Below are 21,460 nucleotides of genomic sequence, written 5' to 3'. Positions count from 1 at the left end.
CTAAAAGATGTGATTCATCAAATTTGTCACTTTCAGATTTGTTTTTGTAACATGTGGAATTGTGGGTCAAATACTTTCATAAGTAAGATAGTACAAAAAGCCCTAAACAGAATGTAATAGTCCATATGACTAATGTAAGTGGATCTTTTTTGCTAGCATAAATTTTGTACACATGAAGCAAAACTTCTAAGTAGACCAGTTGACACCCACATAAGACTGAATTTATAACATCGTGAGGAAATCACTATGCAACGTAAGTGCTAAAACACCGTCAATGCAAAGAAAGCTTAGGCCAAACAATTATGCATGTGTGTACACGCACCTGTACACTCTCACACCTTTAAAATCATTAGTCTCCTAAATTAAAATGTAATCTTCAAATAATCTGAGTTCATATATAAAATGAACAACCTTTTTCTCTTTCCCAGAAGTTATACAACTAAAAATACAGAGACACTTATTATTATTTATTCATTGCAATAATCTGTCATGCTGTGACAGTTTGAAATAGTTTCTCCACACTTTCAACTATAGACAGATTTAAATCCATGGGGAACTCTGGAGTTTTCTTATTATAGTTTTCTATACATTTTTACTTTCAGGTACTTAAAATATCTAATGATTGAAATTTCTCTTTCCTATTGCATTCCATTCTTACCTCACAAAATATATATTTGGATCTAAATGGGTAATTCTTTTCTACACTTATTGGCTTTTTCTGTTAACATAGAGTAACAACCAAGCAATGCTACTTCTTTCTTTAAATATGCTCTATTTTGTCTGCTTCTGGGTGGCTAGTCTATACTGCATTGAGTTACATCCCATGCAGCCCTCATGACTTCAGTAAGGTTGTATGAGATGTACGACAGTGAAATTTATCTCATTGTATCTCCACACACCCGTATAATGCAAAATATACTATTTGAACAGATTGAAATATGTAGTAGAGGAAAAGATAACCCTGCAGGACAGATGAAGGCAGAAATTTCTTCTGCTGCTTTTATGACACTTTTTCACATGTATTTCTTGACATTTAAATACACTTGCTTTTATGTTCCTTACATATGTATGTGCAGAGACACTTTCTTAGAATATTGTTTAAAATTAAGCATTTTGTGCATTTATATATTGGAAGAGGTCACTGTTTAACCCTAAAACAAATTCTGAAAAACTTTTAAACCTGAGCCTTAAGAGTTGGTTTCTAGGTAACTCTTAAGTACTGGTATGTAGTAATAAATATGGCCATGCCAACTTTAAGTTTATACAGAAGCAGAAAAGTATGACGCACCAATATTACCTTCCTTGAAAGATGGTAAGTCTCTGATGGTATCTGGGAAGTTGCTATATTTCATATTTTATTTTGTAGTGCTATTGATTATACAAAATATTTAATATATACGTTTCATCAGCAGTGCGTATGGTAACACCCATTGTTTCATGTTCTCTATGTATATAAATCTCCCCACTGTATTTTCCACTGAATGCATCCAATGAAGTGAACTGTAGCTCACGAAAGCTTATGCTCAAATAAATTGGTTAGTCTCTAAGTCACTAGTACTCCTTTTCTCTTTAAAAATCACTGAGAACCCCAAATGTTGGCTCTTTATTTGGGTAAAGCACACAAGTTGTGGTATCTGAGCATCTTCACTTATGATATTGCTATCTCCAAAACAATGTATCTTTCTTTATGAAAATATGTTTTATAGACTAAACAGGTTGACAAAACATACTTAACTGTGGAATCCTGAATTTAAAGTGGCAATTGAAACCATTCCTTAAAACTGTGGTGGGCCATCCCATTTGTAAAATGGGTGTTGGCTAGATAATTGCCTCTCAATTACAAATGCAAAGTTAACCCATTGATTCTAAAGTTTCAGTGTAGACGAGAATGAATGCTTGATGGAGCAATCAAGTGTGAATGTGAAATGCCAGTGGCCTTCGGCTTGTCAACAATCTGCAGTGTTCCAACACCAGACTCTGTCTTACCACCTTTTCTGCTTCCGTGCTGCTGTGACACAGATGTGTAAAAGGCTTTTATAATACTGTTTATATAATATGCCTAATATTAGTAATTAAATCTGTCCATGGCATGAATCTCATTGCTGTTTTTACAAGCTTTTCATTAAAGTCGTATGATTGTTCCTTTGGACTGCAGTGCTGTTAAATGTGGATAAGATTTATCAAATGAAAACCAGACACATGTCATGTCACAGAAAAGCAATGTCAGCTAATTACTACTGTTCTGAGCTGTATATAGTGATGAACAGTATAAATGGAGAAAAATCACAGGTGGTATTTTAATTTATACTTTATTAAACTTAGTTTTAAAAGTATAAATTTAAGAGTTGTGAATTAATGTGTACATTAATACAGGAACTTTTTAATTTTAGTACTGTTCTGATACTTTGAAAACAAAAGTGATGTAAGTCCAAGGTCAGAGAGGGATTCTGTGGCCATTGGCGCCATCATGCCTTCTATAACTTGACAGATCACTAGTATTAAATGTTTATAATAGAAGCTGTAAGTGGCTTATGTCCTCCAAAGTGATGTGTGAAATATTCACATTCCATTTGATGATTTATACTGTTCTCAGCATTAATGGTTGGTTTGGCTGCTTGCCCCTCACGTGTTTGCCGGCTTCCAGTTTCTTTGAGAAATACAATCAGTTACTCAGATTTAGTTGCTGTTGGCTACTGAACTACACAAGTATTAAACTGGAATTTTTGGTGGTGGTTCAGCTAGAATTGCAACCAAACTGAGATTTGAAACCTAGGGAAAACAACTAGTCTTGATTTCTTATATGCATTTGTGACTTCTCTGAACTAAGGTGCTTCAGCGAGCCATTTTTTAAACCAGGGTTTATTTTAGCGTATATAGATGAACATTCTCCTTATGGGGTTGGTTCTCTTCCCCTTAGAGTAATGGAGTATGGCATAAGTGAATTATTATTGAATACCTCTGATAAAGTTAGATCTCCCACATGTGAATTGATTTGTGTTTTACATCTAATCACTGTTTTGGGGTTGGAGTTGGAAATTACCAGCTACCTGCTGACTGGAGGACTACACCTAGGGTATAGAGGTGGGCCCTCCAGTGACGTCTAGGGACAAAGACCTGGGAGGAATCCTTTCTCAGAAGCTAAGAGTTGCGGGAACTGAAATTCTCACCAAAGGCTCATTCAAGAACCCTGTTCAGGAGTATATTTCTTCATATTCACCTATGGTTAATAGATGGCTGATCAACATGAAGCCTCTCCTCTAGGTTGCTGGTAACCTTCTTTCTCTACCCCTGCCCCCATCACTGCCTTACTGAAGGAGGAAAGGAAGATGTGACGTGCCACAGGGCCCTATCAATAGAGCTGGGCAAACAGTGGATTTTTAAAAATTTACTGACAATTCCAAAAACAAAAACAAACAAAAATTAACTTTGAATTGAACCAAAAACATTTTTCAAAAATTTTATGTGAATGGAAAATGAAAAAAAAACCTTGAATTGAAACAAAACCTCTTTGTCACTTATAGTGACAATTCATAGTCATTCATGAATATAATGAATAGCCACTGTGCCTGAGGGAGAAAGAGAATGACCCTTATCCCAGTAGCTAGGGTACTTCCCTGTGGTGTGCGATACCTGTGTTCAAATCCCTCCCCCACATCAGGCAGAGGAAGGAATTGCACCTTGGTCTCTTTTATATCCTTGGTGCGTGCCCTAATCACTAGGCTAAAGCTTAAGGAGATGTGGCCTCTTTGGCTGCTTTGTGGTATAGTCCTCCTTTCAGTTGCTTTTGTCAAAATGCCTGAAAATCAAAATGAACATTTTCAGGTTGAAATGTTTTGCTTCAGTGTTACCAAAACAGTTTGACTTTCTTGGTTCAGTCAAAACTATTAGGTGAACTTGACATGAATTTATGAATAATTTTGGGTTTCAGAGTAAAAGCCGTGTTAGTCTGTATTCGCAAAAAGAAAAGGAGTACTTGTGGCACCTTAGAGACTAACCAATTTATCTGAGCATAAGCTTTCGTGAGCTACATCTGGTGCATCCGATGAAGTGAGCTGTAGCTCAAGAAAGCTTATGCTCAAATAAATTGGTTAGTCTCTAAGGTGCCACAAGTACTCCTTTTTCTTTTTATGAATAATTTTGGTTGACCTGAAGTGTATTTTTTTGCCAAATAAATTTCTCTGAAAAATTATGCCCAGCTCTATTGACAATATTGGTACTTTACTAGATTGTTGTTACAACGTTTACAGAGGGATACTTTATACAGCACATTTAACTCCTTGGTATTCAGTCTGTCATGATCATTTACATTTTAAAAAACATATTTTCCAATATATAATCTTATTTTATTTGCTCTTTGTAATTCTTTGTCCTGGGCATCAAAGTAAAGGTTCTTAACTTGTGCACAATCCTGGTCACTTTGCTCTGAGATCTGGATATCCTTATTATTTAATGTAGCAGATGACTGTCTTCTTTAGCATTTGACATTTTTACCATATTTACCCAGTGACAGCTTGTTAGTAAAGGTTAAAGTTAAAATAAATAAAAACTGCTAATGTATAAATGCAGTCTGGCAAGAACACACACAAACTACGAAATCTAATGTAGACAGTTGAGAATACAGGCAACCAACCAAGTGCCAGATTTTGGTTCTCGTGCTCATGTAGAAGAGCATCATACTGCATGAGCAATCCGTCTGAAATACTGTTGGTCGGTGTGAATGAAGGTATCAGAATCTGGCCCCAGGTGAACAAGTATCAAACTGAAGGATTGTGTGTGTGTGAGAAGCATCTGCTGCAAAAAGTAAATGAACTGCAAACCTTTACATTGGAAAGTGGTTGGACTACTCTGTCTCTCAAACCGGAGAAGAACCTGCTTTTTCAGACACTGGTAATACCCTTGGCCTTCTCTTCCCAACTTCCAGACTCTGTCCTTGCAGTTGCAACTTTCTGTAGCTCCCATAAATTCTTCACTACTTATAGCATGAGAGCAAACGTAAGAAACTCCAGTCGAAAAAGTAATACTTTTGTCACAGTAAATGGAAAAATAAGCATCTTGAGCGTTATCTGTACTTTTAATTGTAGAATCAGTATTATAATGCTATGTTTGAGAGGGAGGACTATATTCACTATAGCTAACACTGCCATCCCCAAAAGAGATCTTTTAAATTGAATTATGTTTATCAAAGTAAGCAAATGATAGTATATGTTCAAACACTCAGTATTTTACTAATTGCTTTCTCCCTTACATGCCCATAGGCAAGGATACAAAATTTTATACATTATATTTGGATATCTTCTGTCTGTTTCTTTTTCCTTGGTAAATAAAATGTTTAGTGTGTGTTCCTGTGTAGTTTGTGAATGGCTTCTAAATCGCTTCCTTACTACATAAATGGTTATATGTTTGTTTTACATACAATATAAGCAGAGCTATTAGGCATTGCAACAGATTATCAAAGGGGACCCCCCAAGTGGTAATGGCCAAGTAGAAGTTAAATAAGACAGAGATAAATGATGATGTATTGAAGTGTCCTGTGTGATGCAATCGTTTGACTAGATAATCTGTGAAATTAGTTTTGCCAGCAATAATTCAGACTGCTTTCCTTCATCACGCAACACTGAGTTCCTGCTGGTGCATTAGTTTTGTTGTTTGATAGAGCTATCACAGAAGCTGATACAAACAAATTCAGCCAGATGCCAGGCTCCTCCTGTAGCAATATGTAAATTCAGTGGAATTAAAAAAAAAAAAAAACCCCAAAAGCAAAAAGCAATTGTTAGTAACATATAGCATAGTACAGCAAGGGAAGCAACTTTATTCCCTTCTGCAAGTTGTTTTCTTCATTTTCCATAATCTAAGAAGTTCTCTGTAAGTAAACAATCACCTACCTTTCTAAGATGTGTGTGTGTGTGTGTGTGTATATATATATATATATACATACCCATAGAAATAGATACAGTTCACATATATATGAAGTTGGATATGTAGAAAATGATTGCTACTGAAAGACTAGATTTATACCAGCAGCAGTTAGATTTTCCATGGAAGCGTATTAAAAGAAACATATTCTGCACTTTTTTGTTAAAATGTAACCTTACAATGGGTCCACTGTGCATTTCTGCTGGAGTAAGGACTTGTACAATATTTTGCCCAATGTGCTTTTGTAAATAATCGTATGATCACTGCAAGTACTGTTTTTTTGACACACACCACAGCAGTGCATGTTGATCATACAGTGACACCCTGACTACAAAATGCATACTTCCTACATACACTGATTGGTTAATCTGTAATGGATACAAATGCAGAGCTAAATTCTTTATAAGTAAAACGCACTGTTCGGGGAGACCGAGAGAGAGAGAGAACTGAAAATGTGGGTGGGGACCTTATAAGTAATAACAGCCCTGAACCTAGCATCTGGCATGAAGGCTTTCCATAGGAAAGTCCTTCTATAGGAAGTTTAAAACAAACAGCCCCTATAGACTAAGTTCAGGCATAGCTGCAGATTTCAGTCACAATACTTGGATCTTTTAAAAACTGAGTTATTTGCTAACATGAGCTATATTTCCTTAGTAAAGGAATGAAGGAAAACAAAATTAATTAGTTCTGTTTATGGCACTTTTCTAATGAGTATGTATGTGTATATATCTATATTTATCTATAGATCTATAATTTATTTTCAATTGAAGAGAAAGAGTGGAACTTTAATAAAGATCCATAATCCCCTTAATTTCCCCAAATTTTATTTTCAGTTTCAAGCTTTACTTACTAGGGCCATACCTAATGGGGGGGAGGGGGGGAACACGACGACGACACATTTTTACAGTAAGCATGAACAGCTAAGACAGACATATAATAGTAGTAGTGATAATAAATTATTGTTAGAATTTAGAAGGGATTGTTACCACACTAATGCCCTGAGTAGCAGTTTCACTATTTTTCCTGTTGTAATATGTATCCATTCAGAATAGTCAACAATGTATCTGTTTTCATCAGACTTTGCTTTCTATGGGGAATTATAGTATTATAGTAAATCCCTCATTTCGGTTGCTCATAATTTTCTCAAACACTTCTTTTGGGCTAAAATTTATCGTTCCTGGTCTTTATCCAGAGTGTAGTTTTTTGTTTGTTTGTTTTGGCCATTCAGAAGTCATGAACTTCAGAAGTTAAGGTTCCCACAACAACAGTAAACTCTGCCACACTAAAGACATATTAAGCATAAATTGACAACACAGGCAGGTAAAATGCAAGATACTGTATTGCTGAGTTAGCATTCATTGTGGGGAACCAAACTTTTGCATTTCCTGACTTTTGTGTTTCTGAATTTCTGAATCTTGTCATCAGTTTAATGTAGGGTGTGTGTGTGTTTATGAAATAAATTGCCTAACAACAGTCTGGAAGAGAAATTACTGGAATGAGGCAAAATAGCCCCTTAAATTATAAACCCCACCTTCAATGTCTTAAGAATGTCACACCCTTTAAATTCACTGTGACTTCTTAATTCAAAGCTTCTGTTTTGGTTTTGCTGATTTGAGACTAATGCTTTATGGATTTAGAAGAGCAGTGACTCACCTCTCCTGTCTGGAAAAATTTGGAGTATACATTCAGTAGACTGATTCTCTTTGGCATAATGTCCACTGGCAAATAGTACCTTATTTTCAGTTATTTGAAAGTCTGTGGACTCCTACACCTTATCTGCTTTGTTAAATAACTTCTCTCCCTCCAAGGATAGCAGGGTATCCTAGTTTTCTTCAGCTGCGGAAGGCGTTCAAATCTATCTTAGCATAGAGAGTTTGTCACATTTAACAGAATGTAGCTGGAGCCCTCAAGCTATCTAGTTACAGTTAAACAGTAGACTAATATTTCTTTCCTTTCCTTCCATTTTCCTCCAGTGACAGTGAGCACAGGTAGTATTCTATCCTGCTGCTATTAAGTGTCCAGATCAGCTTATCTCTTTAATAGCTACAACCCCTCCAGTGATGTTTGAAAGTTTAGGGAGGTGCTTTTGGAATTGTTAGAACAAGGAATTATTTCAGTCATTCATAAATCCTTCATAATTAACCTGGGCATGTCTTTTTTGTGACCTTAGAGCTGCATTATCTTCACAAACCCCAGCACTTTGATTTCATGCCATACCAGAGAGTGAAAAGAGGGCAGAAAACGTCAAACAAGGAAAACACTACTTTTTCCTATTTGAAACAAATATCCTGAGACTTCTCAGTGACAAGCAGTATAGAGGCTATTGGTATTTTCAAAGAAAGGGGTTATATAGCTAGATGACAATGGCTGTGCAGAGCCTACGCTGGGCTCTTTGGGGTGAAATCTAATATCCTTTATTTAAATAAGAACTATATGTCCTGTGGTTCCAAGTCCTTAAAAGAAAGCGTGCCGCTTTGACAGTTACAAATATATATATTTTAAGATTAATTTAGTTGTCATAGTTTAACGTAGGGATCTGTTTCTCCTCTAGAAGTTGACGACATCAGCAGCACCTAATACAGAGAGAGGAGTTGCAGTGTGTACACTGCTTAGCCTCAGTAGCACCTGTCAGCTCTAACGGGAGAAATATAAGGCCCAGAGCTCTAATTTCAGTAGACAAGTAAAGAAGGAAGTTATTTGTAAAGCTGTTACAAAGCTTTTGAAATATCAATGGGTTTATTCACAGAATTTTTTTTATAAATTTTGAGCAAAAATTGTTGCCATTTTTCCTACCAGTTCTACCAATTTGATGCCAATGCTGGAACAGGTTCAGTAGTTACATTTACAAGACACAAGCTGCACACTTCTGGCCAACCATGGGTGGGCTTGCTGGTGCTTGAACTAGCCAGTTTCTGCTGTCCTCCTTCAGTCAACCTGAGGCTCTGGTAGGAAGGCACGTTTCCTCTGCAGATCCCTACAAAGTGGCTCCAGTTTTAAGATGGATGAGTTTTCCACTTCAGTGCATAATTTTAGTGAGATTTTCATTTAAAATGTGTTAATTTTGGTTAACAAAAGAAATGTTTGTATTGAATTGTAAAAGTGTGTTTCTGTTCATCTGCTTATTGTTGATGTTTGTCTTCTCTTATTGCACCAAACAGCAGAACTACAATACCACAGCACCACTATAGTTATGGTAAAATACCTACATAACTATATGGAATATAATCCTAAATAATAGCACCTATGTCATGCCTCATATTTATTTCTTATGATTTATAACCACATATAAAAAGGCATCCATCTGCTATTCTTGGCACCCTTTGACATTGGTTGAAATAAAACAGAAACAAAACCAGCAACTTCTCAGAAAAACTCAAACTAAACTTAATCTCCAATACAACCCAGTAAGTGGGACTTTCTCCACCAGTGTCTGACAACATCAACAATCTCCTCTCTCAAGACCCAGTCTCTTTGGCTGAGTTTATTAGCCAGAAGTGGGAGAATCTCAATAAACAATTCATAGCAGACAAATGTTGTTTCTTTTTCTGTTTACAAATTTTCCAAGGTGATTGTTTATCTCAGATTTATTCATGATACACAGTTACTTCACAAATAATTTCCATAGATAGTTTGAAGTTTGTGAGATTTCAGTGTTTGAAATTCAAGCTATTCTGGTTGGGCACACAAGTGTGTATCCTAACTGGGTGATCATAACTTAGAATCGGGTTTCTAGAGTTAATACTGACCATTACAAATTCAGAATTCTCCTTCCGAAAATTTGCTTAAAAGTAATTATTTTGGCACATGTTTTTGCTTATAAACTTACTTGCTCATACATCTGCAGAAAACCACAAATATTTTACAAATGTAAATGTATTAATTATTGCACAGTATAAATTCAACTCTAATCACAGTTAGAAATAGGGATGCGGTGGTGGTTATGGCTGGAGATGGAACGTTGGAAGGGAAGCACTGAGGCTCTGAAGTGGCATTGAGCATTCTCTCTCTCAGGTGTTTTGCAGGCTGGTTCTTTCTCACATGTCCAGTGTCTACCTGATTGCCATATACAGGGAATTTTTCCCCAGGTCAATTTGGCAGTGACCTTTGGGTGTTTTTGCTTTTCTGTACGGTGTGTGGGTTTCCCAGGGTTTATCCAGGATTATCTGGGTATATCTTACTTAATCATTTCCCTGCCTTTGCTGGGGCCTTGAGCATTGGTGTGCCTTGGTCCTGCCTATTGTCTGCCCATTGCACTTAATAGTCTAGTGTCTTTTGGCTGTAATGCCAGAGGGGGGACATGCCACTGCTTCCAGTAGCTGCTTGAGGTAAGTGCAGCCCAGAGCCTGCACCCCTGAACTCCTCCCTTGCCCCAACCCCGTGCCCCAGCCCTGATCCCTCTCCCACACCCTGAACTTCTAATTTCTGGCCCCACCCGAGAGTCTGCACCATCTGCCCCAGCCCTGATCTGCCTCCTGCCCTCTGAACCCCTTGGTCCCAGCCTGGAGCACCCTCCTACACCACAATCCCTCATCCCCAGCCCCACCCCAGAGCCCACACCTCCAGCTGGAGCCCTCCCCCCAACATATCCTAACCTCCTGCCCCAGCCTGGAGCCCCTTCCTGCTCCCTGAACTCCTCATTTCTGGCCCCAGCCCAGAGTCCATACCCCCAGCCAGAGCCTTTACACCCTCCCGCACCCAAACCCCAATTTTGTGAGCATTCATGGCCCACCATACAATTTCCATACACAGATGTGGCCCTAGGCCAAAAAGTTTGCCCACCCCGGACTAGATGATCTGGTGGTCGCTTCTGACCTTAAACTCTATGACTCTGTGATTTAGGAATTTAATGTTAAGCAAGAGAGCTTGAGAATTAGGGTCCCTAAATTTCACTGTTACTTATTAAGATGAATGGTTTCAGAGTAACAGCCGTGTTAGTCTGTATTCGCAAAAAGAAAAGGAGTACTTGTGGCACCTTAGAGACTAACCAATTTATTAGAGCATAAGCTTTCGTGAGCTACAGCTCACTTCCTCAGATGCATATCGTGGAAACTGCAGCAGGCTTTATATATACACAGAGAATATGAAACAATACCTATTCCCACCCCACTGTCCTGCTGGTAATAGCTTATCTAAAGTGATCATCAGGTGGGCCATTTCCAGCACAAATCCAGGTTTTCTCACGCTCCAAACCCCTCCAACGCATTATTAAGGATCTACAACCTATCCTAAAGGATGACCCAACGCTCTCACAAATCTTGGGAGACAGGCCAGTCCTTGCCTACAGACAGCCCCGCAACCTGAAGCAAATACTCACCAACAACCACATACCACACAACAGAACCACTAACCCAGGAACTTATCCTTGCAACAAAGCCCGTTGCCAATTGTGCCCACATATCTATTCAGGGGACACCATCACAGGGCCTAATAACATCAGCCACACTATCAGAGGCTCGTTCACCTGCACATCCACCAATGTGATATATGCCATCATGTGCCAGCAATGCCCCTCTGCCATGTACATTGGTCAAACTGGACAGTCTCTACGTAAAAGAATAAATGGACACAAATCAGATGTCAAGAATTATAACATTCATAAACCAGTCGGAAAACACTTCAATCTCTCTGGTCACGCGATCACAGACATGAAGGTCGCTATCTTAAAACAAAAAAACTTCAAATCCAGACTCCAGAGAGAAACTGCTGAATTGGAATTCATTTGCAAATTGGATACTATTAATTTAGGCTTAAATAGAGACTTGGAGTGGCTAAGTCATTATGCAAGGTAGCCTGTTTCCTCTTGTTTTTTCCTACCCCCCTTCTCCCCCCAGATGTTCTGGTTTAACTTGGATTTTAACTTGAAGAGTGGTCAGTTTGGATGAGCTATTACCAGCAGGAGAGTGAGTTTGTGTGTGTATGGGGGTGGGGGGGATGTGAGAGAACCTGGATTTGTGCAGGAAATAGCCCAACTTGATTGTCATGCACATTGTGTAAAGAGTTGTCACTTTGGATGGGCTATCACCAGCAGGAGAGTGAATTTGTGTGGGGGGGTGGAGGGTGAGAAAACCTGGATTTGTGCTGGAAATGGCCCACCTGATGATCACTTTAGATAAGCTATTACCAGCAGGACAGTGGGGTGGGAATAGGTATTGTTTCATATTCTCTGTGTATATATAAAGCCTGCTGCAGTTTCCACGATATGCATCTGAGGAAGTGAGCTGTAGCTCATGAAAGCTTATGCTCTAATAAATTGGTTAGTCTCTAAGGTGCCACAAGTACTCCTTTTCTTTTTATTAAGATGAATAGGGCAGTTAACTGGGGGTGCTGAGCACAGTGCTTGTGAGGGGCCCAGCACCTTCAGTTCCCATTGAAATTAACAGGAGTGAAAGTTGCTTGGCACTTGGCAGGATTTTGTCTTTAGAGGTAATATTTCAGGCTATTTGTCTGAAAACTGAGAAAGACAGTGCTGCACTGATTCACATGCGTAAGGATATCACCATACCCAGAGGAGCTAGAAACATTTTGCATCTTTATTTTAAATAAAAGCAGAAAATATTGGTTATACCAATAGTCTATGAAATATCTTACAACTTCCGTGGTGTGTGTTTCTAGTGGCCTTTGAGTCTGCGAACTGTAATTCTGGTTTTTGTAATCATAGCACGTGTCCATCCCTAACTGATTTTTCATCATGATTAGGCAGTTGAAAGATTTTAACCAGATTCAGTCACTGTTGAGTTGCTCTGAGTTTGCCCTGTGACCTAGAGGTGAAACGTTCTGTACCCATTAACAGTCTTCTGAACCAACCAATTTCAGTCTCCCAATTTATATTCATAGCAGTAATTCATTTCTTATGTGCTGCATCACATGACCACTAGGAAAGTAACTCATTGCCTTGTACAAAGAACACTCTAGTTCAAGAGTAGGAGGGAGGATGAACACAGATATACATTTAGAAATACTGACTAATTGCTCCCTTGAATGGGAATGCTGACTGCTGGAGAAAATTTAGACCAGCTTTTCATAAGAGATTTTGACACACACAACTTCATACTGAAAAGATGAAAGCGATGGAGTGCACACAAGAAGCATCTTTTAAATTAAGTACTTCACTTTTATGCCAAGTGAGTTAATGGAAAATGTTATGGGTAGACAGAGTCAAACAAAGTTACTGACTTTTATACACATTGTGTGTGTATGCAGTGTAATACATTGCATGTGTATTGTTTGTTTGGTCCCTTTGTGCATATGCTTTATGATAGTATTCAATTAGCTGACCACATACAAATTCTCAAATACTACACACATAAAAATACATTAGAAGTACACTGTTAATATTACAGCTCAAGCACATAAAAGTTAGGGAGTGCCAGAATGAAGGTTGCACCCTCCCTGGGCTGCTCAATCAATCTTAGGGCTTGTCTTCATTACTGGGGTAAGTCGACCTAAGATACACTACTCCAGCTACGTGAATAATGTAGCTGGAGTCAACATAGTGTCTTCACTGCGCTGCATCGACGGGAGATGCTCTCCCACCCACTTACCACTTAATCTTCTTGGGGGGCTGGAGTACCGGGATCAACTGGAGAGCACTCTGCCACCGATTTAGTGAGTCTTCACTAGACCCGCTAAATCAGCGTTGATCTCCCCGTAGTGAAGACCAGCCCTCGGTTCTTCCCAAACCCCCAGCCCATCCCCCCACCAGCTCCTTGTCCCACTCTCTGCCCAGCCAGTCTGAATTCTGCCCCCACACCTTCTCTACTCATTAGATCTGTCTCATCACCTCCTTCCCTTCACCCCATTGATTCCCAGTGTCCTTGCCCAGCCAGTCCCAGTTTCTCTCTCCTCCCCCCCACGCCAGTAGTCCCAGTCTCCTCCCCTGTTCCTCTCTTCTCCTCAGGTTGGGGGAGCATGGGGGCATGATAGTTTCTTGAAAGATGGCCAGAATTTTTAACGTGGGCAAAACAACTTCTATTTCCCTCGTCTTGATCTCCGCAATGGCTGAACCATTTTGGCTGGAATTTTCTAGAAAAGTTCAGACTGAGGCATACATCTGGCATGGAAATTTTAGCCCAAATAGATGAAATTTGGAAAAGGTATAAGTAACTGAAAACAGGATCTTATAGTGGGAAGTGTCAGGTATCCTTAATGATAGATGATGCTACCAGCTTTGCCTGTAATAAGGAATTTTTAAAAACTTGTGATGATGATCTCACAGTTGAAGAAAGGTGTTAAACTTAACTTCAGAATAGTGTCTTTTCTTCTTAGGATCAAATTCTGAATGAGGTCCATAGGATTAAAGCTTCTGCAATAGTAGCAATTTGAAAAAAATGTACAAGATTGTAATTTCATTAAGATAACAATGGGAATTCAGTGCCGAATTGCTCTTTTTGTCTTTTGTATGTTATGCACTATGAGACCATCGTGTCTGGTGGTAATGAAGGTCAAACTAGAATGTAAAGTAGAACTGCCTTTCTAGAGGTTAATCCATGCAACACCACCTTCAAACAAGTAACTTTTATGTATGTTTTGCTTTATAAAGGTAGCTGTTAATTGCACATTAGTCAGGATGGTTAGTAATTAATCTGCCTCCTCCCTCAATTCTGATAAGAGTAGTTTGATGGATAGTCCCACATTTCCTCTCCATACAGAATTATTGTTATTTCATAATAATCCAGGGGTAGTATTTGGGACACTATTAGATGGAAAGGCAGTTACATTCTTCATGAGACTACAGGCCTTAAGAAATTGTGATTCCTGGGGTGAAATTCTGGCCCCTTTGAAATCAATGGTATAACTCCCACTGACTTTATTGGGGCTAAGATTTCACACCACTGCCCTTTCTGGTTCCCAAAGCATCTGTTAATGTAATTTCCAAATGGGGCCAGTGTTTTATTAGGCATACTTATATCTTGAAAGTATATTTTGTTTGCTAAGGATTAGGACCCTCAACATTGACTAGCAGGACTAGTATATTGCAACTGATTTGATGGTTAGCCTAAACCATTGACTCCCTCCTTTCTCCTCATTTTCCACCCACCCTCCTCCTAAGGAGTATCTATATATCTTTTGTTGTCTAACATCTGTTCTCTTTTTGTTTCACCTAATGGTTTTGATATTAAATGTATCTATTTTCAATTCATATCTAAAAATGTGGTTTCTGAGATCTACATCCATCAAGCTAAATATCCTTCACTTTTGCTATGTTTCTAGGCATTGCAAGGAATCTTCTGGAATTCCTAGGTGAAGAGAGCTACCTAAAATAGTGAGATGAAAAGGCCCTCATTCCATTTAGAAACTTGAGCCTAAGGATAGTAGTTCAGAGTGGCATAGCTGAGGCTCGGAAATCTTCTATCCAGGTAAGAAATTTATTTTTCAGACTGTGCATTTTAATTTGGAGCTGGCAAAAATTCCTTTTAAAAAGCTGAAAGATACCACCTCAATTTAATGTTCACAAATCTACATCCACTAGGGAGCAGCCTGCTTGAGATCTCCGTAATGTGTTCTGTTTGTAAAGATGCACCAAACTTTAATTGCAGCTTTCATAACTAGTTTCTCATGTGACTGGAAAAATATAGAAACATTATAGTATGTCACTAACAAAAGGGGAAGAGTGAAGTTTCCATATAGAGAATTTCTGTTGACCAGTACAATAATTATTTCTTAGTACCAAATTCATTTTGGCTAATTGCTTGTAAAGGCTAAAGGGTGGAAAATAAATAAGTTGTGTGAACTGCAGTCCTAGAAGTTGTACTTGTTTGGGCTCTTCTGTACTACAGCTGCAAACCTCTCAGGGGACTCTACTAAAACAGTTTTTTGTGTAGCACAGACAGGAATTTCACCATATTTCTGTTCTATATTAATGAGAACTTTGTGGTGGATGGGTGGAACAAACTTACCTGTAGAAATTGGCTGAAAAGCTCTAGGAACAGACGTGGAAGACAAAGAAATCTGTGCAGAACATCAAGATTAAAGGGCTGCAAACTTCAAATTCTTAAAATGACTATTGCATGATAAAATTACTTTTTTGATAGCATGCCTTTTAGATAGGAAATGTCAATTGTTTAAAACTTCCTTTTAGAAAAATTGCAAAGATAAATACTAATAAAACAGCTGAGCAGAAATATATCATTTATATTACAGTAGTGCCCACAAGGTCCTGACCAAGGCTCATTGTGCAGGGACTATATAAACACATTCGAAGACATAGGGTGAAATTCTGGCTCCAAGGAAGTCAGTGATTGATTTCAGTACAGCTGGGATTTCACCCAAGATCCCTGCCCTGAAGGCCCCAAAAGGGTCTTTTAGACAAACCTGAGAGCAACACCTCAAACATACTCCTGCCCTCCTTGCCTCATCCTACTTCTTTCCCTCTCTCTCTCTGCCTGTTGCCCATTCAGATTCAGTTTCAGCCTTGCAGCTGGTTACTGGTAAGCATCAGTTTGGCAGGGTTCAGGGAAGAATGTACACCATGAACAAAACACAAAACTGATTCTTATACAGAGTGCTGTCAAATACGGAAAGTGAAAAAATACCAAACTGAAAAAATATTTTGCCCTCTAGTATTTCAGTTACAGTTACCTTAGGGGATTGCTGGTGTACCTATAGTAAGGACAAAATTTTGAGATGGAAATTTGTAATGTTTGAGTTGGTGGTATCCCTTTCAAATAGTGTATAAAAAGTCAAATTTTACACTATAAGAATAATGAAGTAAAGGCTTCGTGAAAGGTATAGAATAATTCCATAGTGGTTAGTGGATATACTTACAGGAGGTTTTTATGATTCATGTACACAGTTTAAGGTACCATAAGCTATCAATAATTCAGGGAGTGTGTGGGACTGAAACGTGCTCTTGAACGCTATTACTATTTCCAGCAAATCAATTTGTTCCCTTTTTTGGTGGGAAAAGGGGGTGGTATTACTAACTAGAAACACATGACATGAAATGGTTGCCAAATGTTCCAGTGAAAATCAAGGGCACACTTCATAATTATGAAGATGGTGTTTGCCCTAGTTTATTTTCCCTTCACTGATGCAACTGTAACTGTTGCTGTAAATTGTATGAATAATTGATCAAGGCAACTTCACGTGTTGCCTCAAGTGATATGCTTATTGCTTTTCAAAACCATACTTCATTCTTTGTACCAAAGCTTTACTCATGTGCTTGTGATTTTTCTGATGTTTCTTTCCCCCCAAAGGGAGTACTGGCTTTTGCTTCAATTTCCTCCGTTATTTAACTGAAAAGTTCAAAAAATGAACATACTTAAAAAAATAGAAAAACATCCATCGTCCTGGGAACGGTGCAGTACACACGTCTGTTTTCACATAAGCATGAATTGCAAGCTTTACAAATATTAAACATATAGCTCTTGCCACATTCTAGCTAAAGTGTTCCGTAACTTGAGACAGTATTTAAAATGAAAACAAAACTATATAGTTTCTTTACCATACTAATAGAAAACATTTAATTTACCTTCTAAAGTCAACCAAAAGAATGACACAAAGCTGTTGAAACAGATTTATGATGCCTTTTCTCCCATAGAAATCTCAATACAGCCTGAAGGTGCTGTCATGGGAGCTGGCTGAGCTCCAGCTGTGTTCAAAAGTAAACTTCTGTACCACAAACCAAAACTGATTACTTTGATTTCTTTAGTCATCACTTTGTTTCTGAGATATTATGGGGTGGACTTTTATTCGTTGCTTTTTGCTGCTTTGTTTCTACTAAGTATGTACTGAAATTTCAGCCTCTTTATGATTAAAAACCTCCATATTTACGTGACTTCAGCATTTCATGAATCAGAAGTGCTCAAAATATTTAGCCATGATGGAAGTACTGACGAAAGCAATCTCTCTGTTTCCACCAACTTCACTTTGATGGAGCTTCACCTTAAAATACATTTGTGCAGAGGAAAAATGCCTTTGTTTTTCATCTGAAATACCAAGCCCTCATTCAAGAGGAGAGTTAAGGGTCAGTATGTCCTTTCTGTTCTGCAGCGATATCTTTAGACATGGGGGAAATAGGCCTTCCTACCCGTCCTTTTTTCTCTCTCTCTTTTTTCCCCCTCCTGCTAAACAAGATCAAATATGGCAGTGCAATTTTTGCTAAATCCAGTTGGTTCCTACAGTAGAGCCATTTATCCTGCAGAAGTAAAGCTAACATAGCAGGTTTTCATATTAAACCAAATTTTGTCTTTGTTTTGAAGACAGTATCTTCTTTAGTGGATTTTTTTAATGGTTTAGACTGAACATTTGAGTAATGGTTTTGTCTTTATTTAGATTGTGGACTGTTGTAGCAGTTACCTGTCTTTTGTTTCAGCATGTTCCATAATTGGACCCTTTTCCTGTTTAAGGAGTGTGGGAAGGGTAGGATCTTCCAGGAAAAAACCCACCCTTGTCATATGTTTGTATAGCACTGTGACAGGGTTGGGTCTCACCAGCGCAGCGCCTCCTGCTGGCTTGTCAGGGAATTAGCTCAGTCCAGTGTGGAGCACCCTCCACTGGTGGTGTCCCATCCATCTCTCGCCCTCCCTTGGTGCCTGGACCTGCGTTGCTCCCTTCTTGCGGCATCCTCTTCAAGACACTGCCCTCCAGGAGTCCCCCTTAGTCCTCTCTCACCCCCTTCCGGGGGGAGAGGTTATCAGCAGTCTTTCACTTCGCCCAGCCGCAGCGGCCAACCACACCCCAAAATCTAACCCCTTGTGCCAGGGGTCTGGTGCAGTCCGCTATCGCCACGTCCAATGGCTGGGTGTATGTGCAAAGGGGAAGGGGGGGACCCCAGCCCACCCTCTACTCTGGGTCCCGACCCAGGGACCCTTTGGCGGCAGCTTTCCTGCCCTTCTTCTCTCCCCTTGTCCACCTCTCTCCCTGGGTCGCTTCCCCTTCACACCTGTCTGGCCCTTCCCTCAGGGCCTGCAGCCTGGCAGATACCGGGCTGGAATTCCCTTCTGCTCCCCTCGCCTGCCCCGCACTGCCCCGTCCCTGGTGCTAGTCCCCTCACACAGGAGACAGACCTTCACCCTCTGAAGTCCTGGGAGAGACTGACTGCTCCCTTCTTGAGCAGCCTTTATATAGGGCTGAGCCTGGCCCTGATTGGCTGCCTCTTACTCAGCCTCTTATTGGCTCCCTAGCAGGCCTTCTCTGATTGGCCATCCACCCACACAGCCTCTCTGGCCTGCTGAAGCCCCATCTAGTATAGGAGTGGGGCAGCCACCACACTACAAGCACCCATTACAATGGCCCCTGATCCTTCTGTATCCCTGGCTAAAGCCTCCGCTTCGCCTTTGTTCCCTACACATTCCCAGTCCATTGCACCTCCAACCTTTTATGGACTCACAGCAATACAAATTGGAGAGAGTTCAGAGGAGAGAAATAAAAATGATAAAGGGTCTAGAAAACCTGGCCTATGAGGAAGAGTTAAAAAAACTGGACATGTTTAGTCTTGAGAGAAGAAGACTGAGTGGGAACCTGATAACTGTCTTTGAATATGTTAAGTGCTGAAATAAAGAGGATGGTCATCCATTGTTCTCCACATCCACTTAAGGTAGGACAAGAAGTAATGGGCTTAATCTGCAACATGGGTGATTTAGGTTAGATATTAGGAAAAGTGTTTCCAGCTATCAGGATAGTTAACCTTTGGAATAGGCTTCCAAGAGAGATTGTGGAATCCCCATCATTGGAAGTTTTTAAGAAGAGGTTAGAAAAACATCTGTCAGGGATGGTCTAGCTATACTTTGTTCTGCCTCAGTACAAGAGGCTGGACTAGATGACCTATCGAGGTCCTTTCCAGCCCTACCTTTCTGTGATACTAACATTCACCAGAAGGAGTCTAGGACCTAATGTCTCTTGGACCAAGGTTTATCTCTGACAAGCTGTAGCATGTGTTCCAAACTTAAAAATTGCCTTTTTAGCAGAGCTACTAGGTCTACTTTCTAGGCTACTTTTGCTGCAGGTCTCTTCCTTGTCCTAGCCTCTCACTGTGACCCACCAGTCACATGGGACATGGAAGGGGTAAGGAGAAGGGGATATTTGTAGAAAGCGTTATCTGAGAAGTGGCTTCTGCTAGACAGAGAGAACTTTCCTCAGGCTATTAAATGTGACAGATTGGGTCTGGGTGTCTCCTGCGGGGGGGGCGCATTGAGGGTTTTGGGGAGGCATCGATTGAGGGTTTTGGGGAGGCATCGAAGAAGCTTAGGTGAATTCTGGCTGGAGATCATAGGTATGCAGAAAGGCTGAGAAGCCAGGAAGGGTCTGGACACCTAAAAAAGATAGATGGTCCGAGGGTTGACAAAAGGTACTGAGGTTTGGTCTACGCTGGTGGGTGGGGATCGAGCTAAGTTACGCAACTTCAGTTATGTGAATAACGTAGCTGAAGTCCACATACTTAGATCTACTTACCGCGGTGTCTTCACTATGGTAAGTCGACAGCTGACACTCCCCTGTTGACTCCGCCTGCGCCTCTCGCTCTGGCGGAGTACCGGAGTCCATGAGAGAGCGCTCAGTGGTCAATCTATTGCATCTAGACTATCCGCGATAAATCGACCCTCACTGGATTGATGGCCGCTCATCGATCCAGCGGGTAATGTAGAAAAGCCCTGAGTGTGATACTAGAGAGCAGCAGTTCCCTGAAGGATAAGAGTGAAGGAGTCTGAGGGCTTGTCTACACTACCAAGTTTTGTTGACAAAACTTATGTCGACACCCAAAAGTCGAGAAAATAAAAATCGCCAAAGGGTGTTCATACTTGCTCCCTCAGTCGACAGATCATGTCCACATTGGGGACACCACCACCAACAGGGTGAGCAATGCATTGTGTGTATGTATCCCATAGTGCAGTCTTGTGGGAAAGAAGAGCTGATCGCTGCGCATCTTGGGATTCTCTCCAAGTTTTCCCACAGCCCCCTCAGCTGCGGAGAGCAGCATCATGAGTAGCTCTGTGAGCTGAGGCAAAGCAGCACGGCAGTCTGTCCCACTCCTCCTGTGGCAGCAGTCTGCCTGCTGCTATGTTCCTAGTGCAGGGAAGAACAAGAGCAGTCCAGTGATTTGCTCTTTGTTTGTTCCCCAATCGGAGCAGCACACAGATACTTCCCAGAGCTTCGAAAGGGGAGGGGCTCTTGCCTGCAGGGCAGCAGAGATCAAACCACTGAGCAGCGCAATCAGGGCAGGCATTGTGGGATACTGGGGGAAGCCAGTTTTGGCGACAAAACAATCAGCAGTGTCTACACTGGCTCTTTGTCGACAATAAAGCGAGGGGAAAAGACAAAAGTCTCTCATAGGAATGGAAGTTTTTTGTTGCCAAAACTGGGCGTTTTTCACGACAAAAGTCTCATTGTAGTGCGTATGCTCTTGCTGTTTTGTTGCCAAAAGGCAGTTTTTTGGCAACAAAACTTGCCAGTGTAGGCAAGCCCTGAGGAAATAGGGCCTTGGTTCCAGCACGGGCAGGAAAGTGCTATGCTTCAGCACCTCACTGCCTGGGTTATAGGCTGTTTTGACAACAAACCCATTATCTGCCTGTTTCCTTTGACACACACAAAAATAATAATCATGAATATGGTT

General features: G+C 40.2%; 1 protein-coding gene across 3 annotated transcripts in view; it reads left to right on the top strand.

The window, feature by feature from the left end:
* Positions 1-21,460, top strand: part of FAM110B (family with sequence similarity 110 member B) — a 212,912-nt gene that overhangs the window by 45,186 nt on the left and 146,266 nt on the right. For all 3 annotated transcript variants that reach the window (XR_014710143.1, XM_084618544.1, XM_084618545.1), the window contains exon 2: positions 15,124-15,269. The gene's annotated coding sequence lies outside the window, so the exon portion shown is untranslated. The remainder of the gene's footprint in view (positions 1-15,123; positions 15,270-21,460) is intronic.

Source organism: Lepidochelys olivacea, assembly GCF_965140295.1.
Source record: "Lepidochelys olivacea isolate rLepOli2 genome assembly, chromosome: 2".
Classification (NCBI taxonomy): Eukaryota; Metazoa; Chordata; order Testudines; family Cheloniidae; genus Lepidochelys; species Lepidochelys olivacea.
The sequence above is the reverse complement of the archived record's forward strand: the minus strand, read 5'-3'. Positions and strand labels throughout refer to the sequence as shown.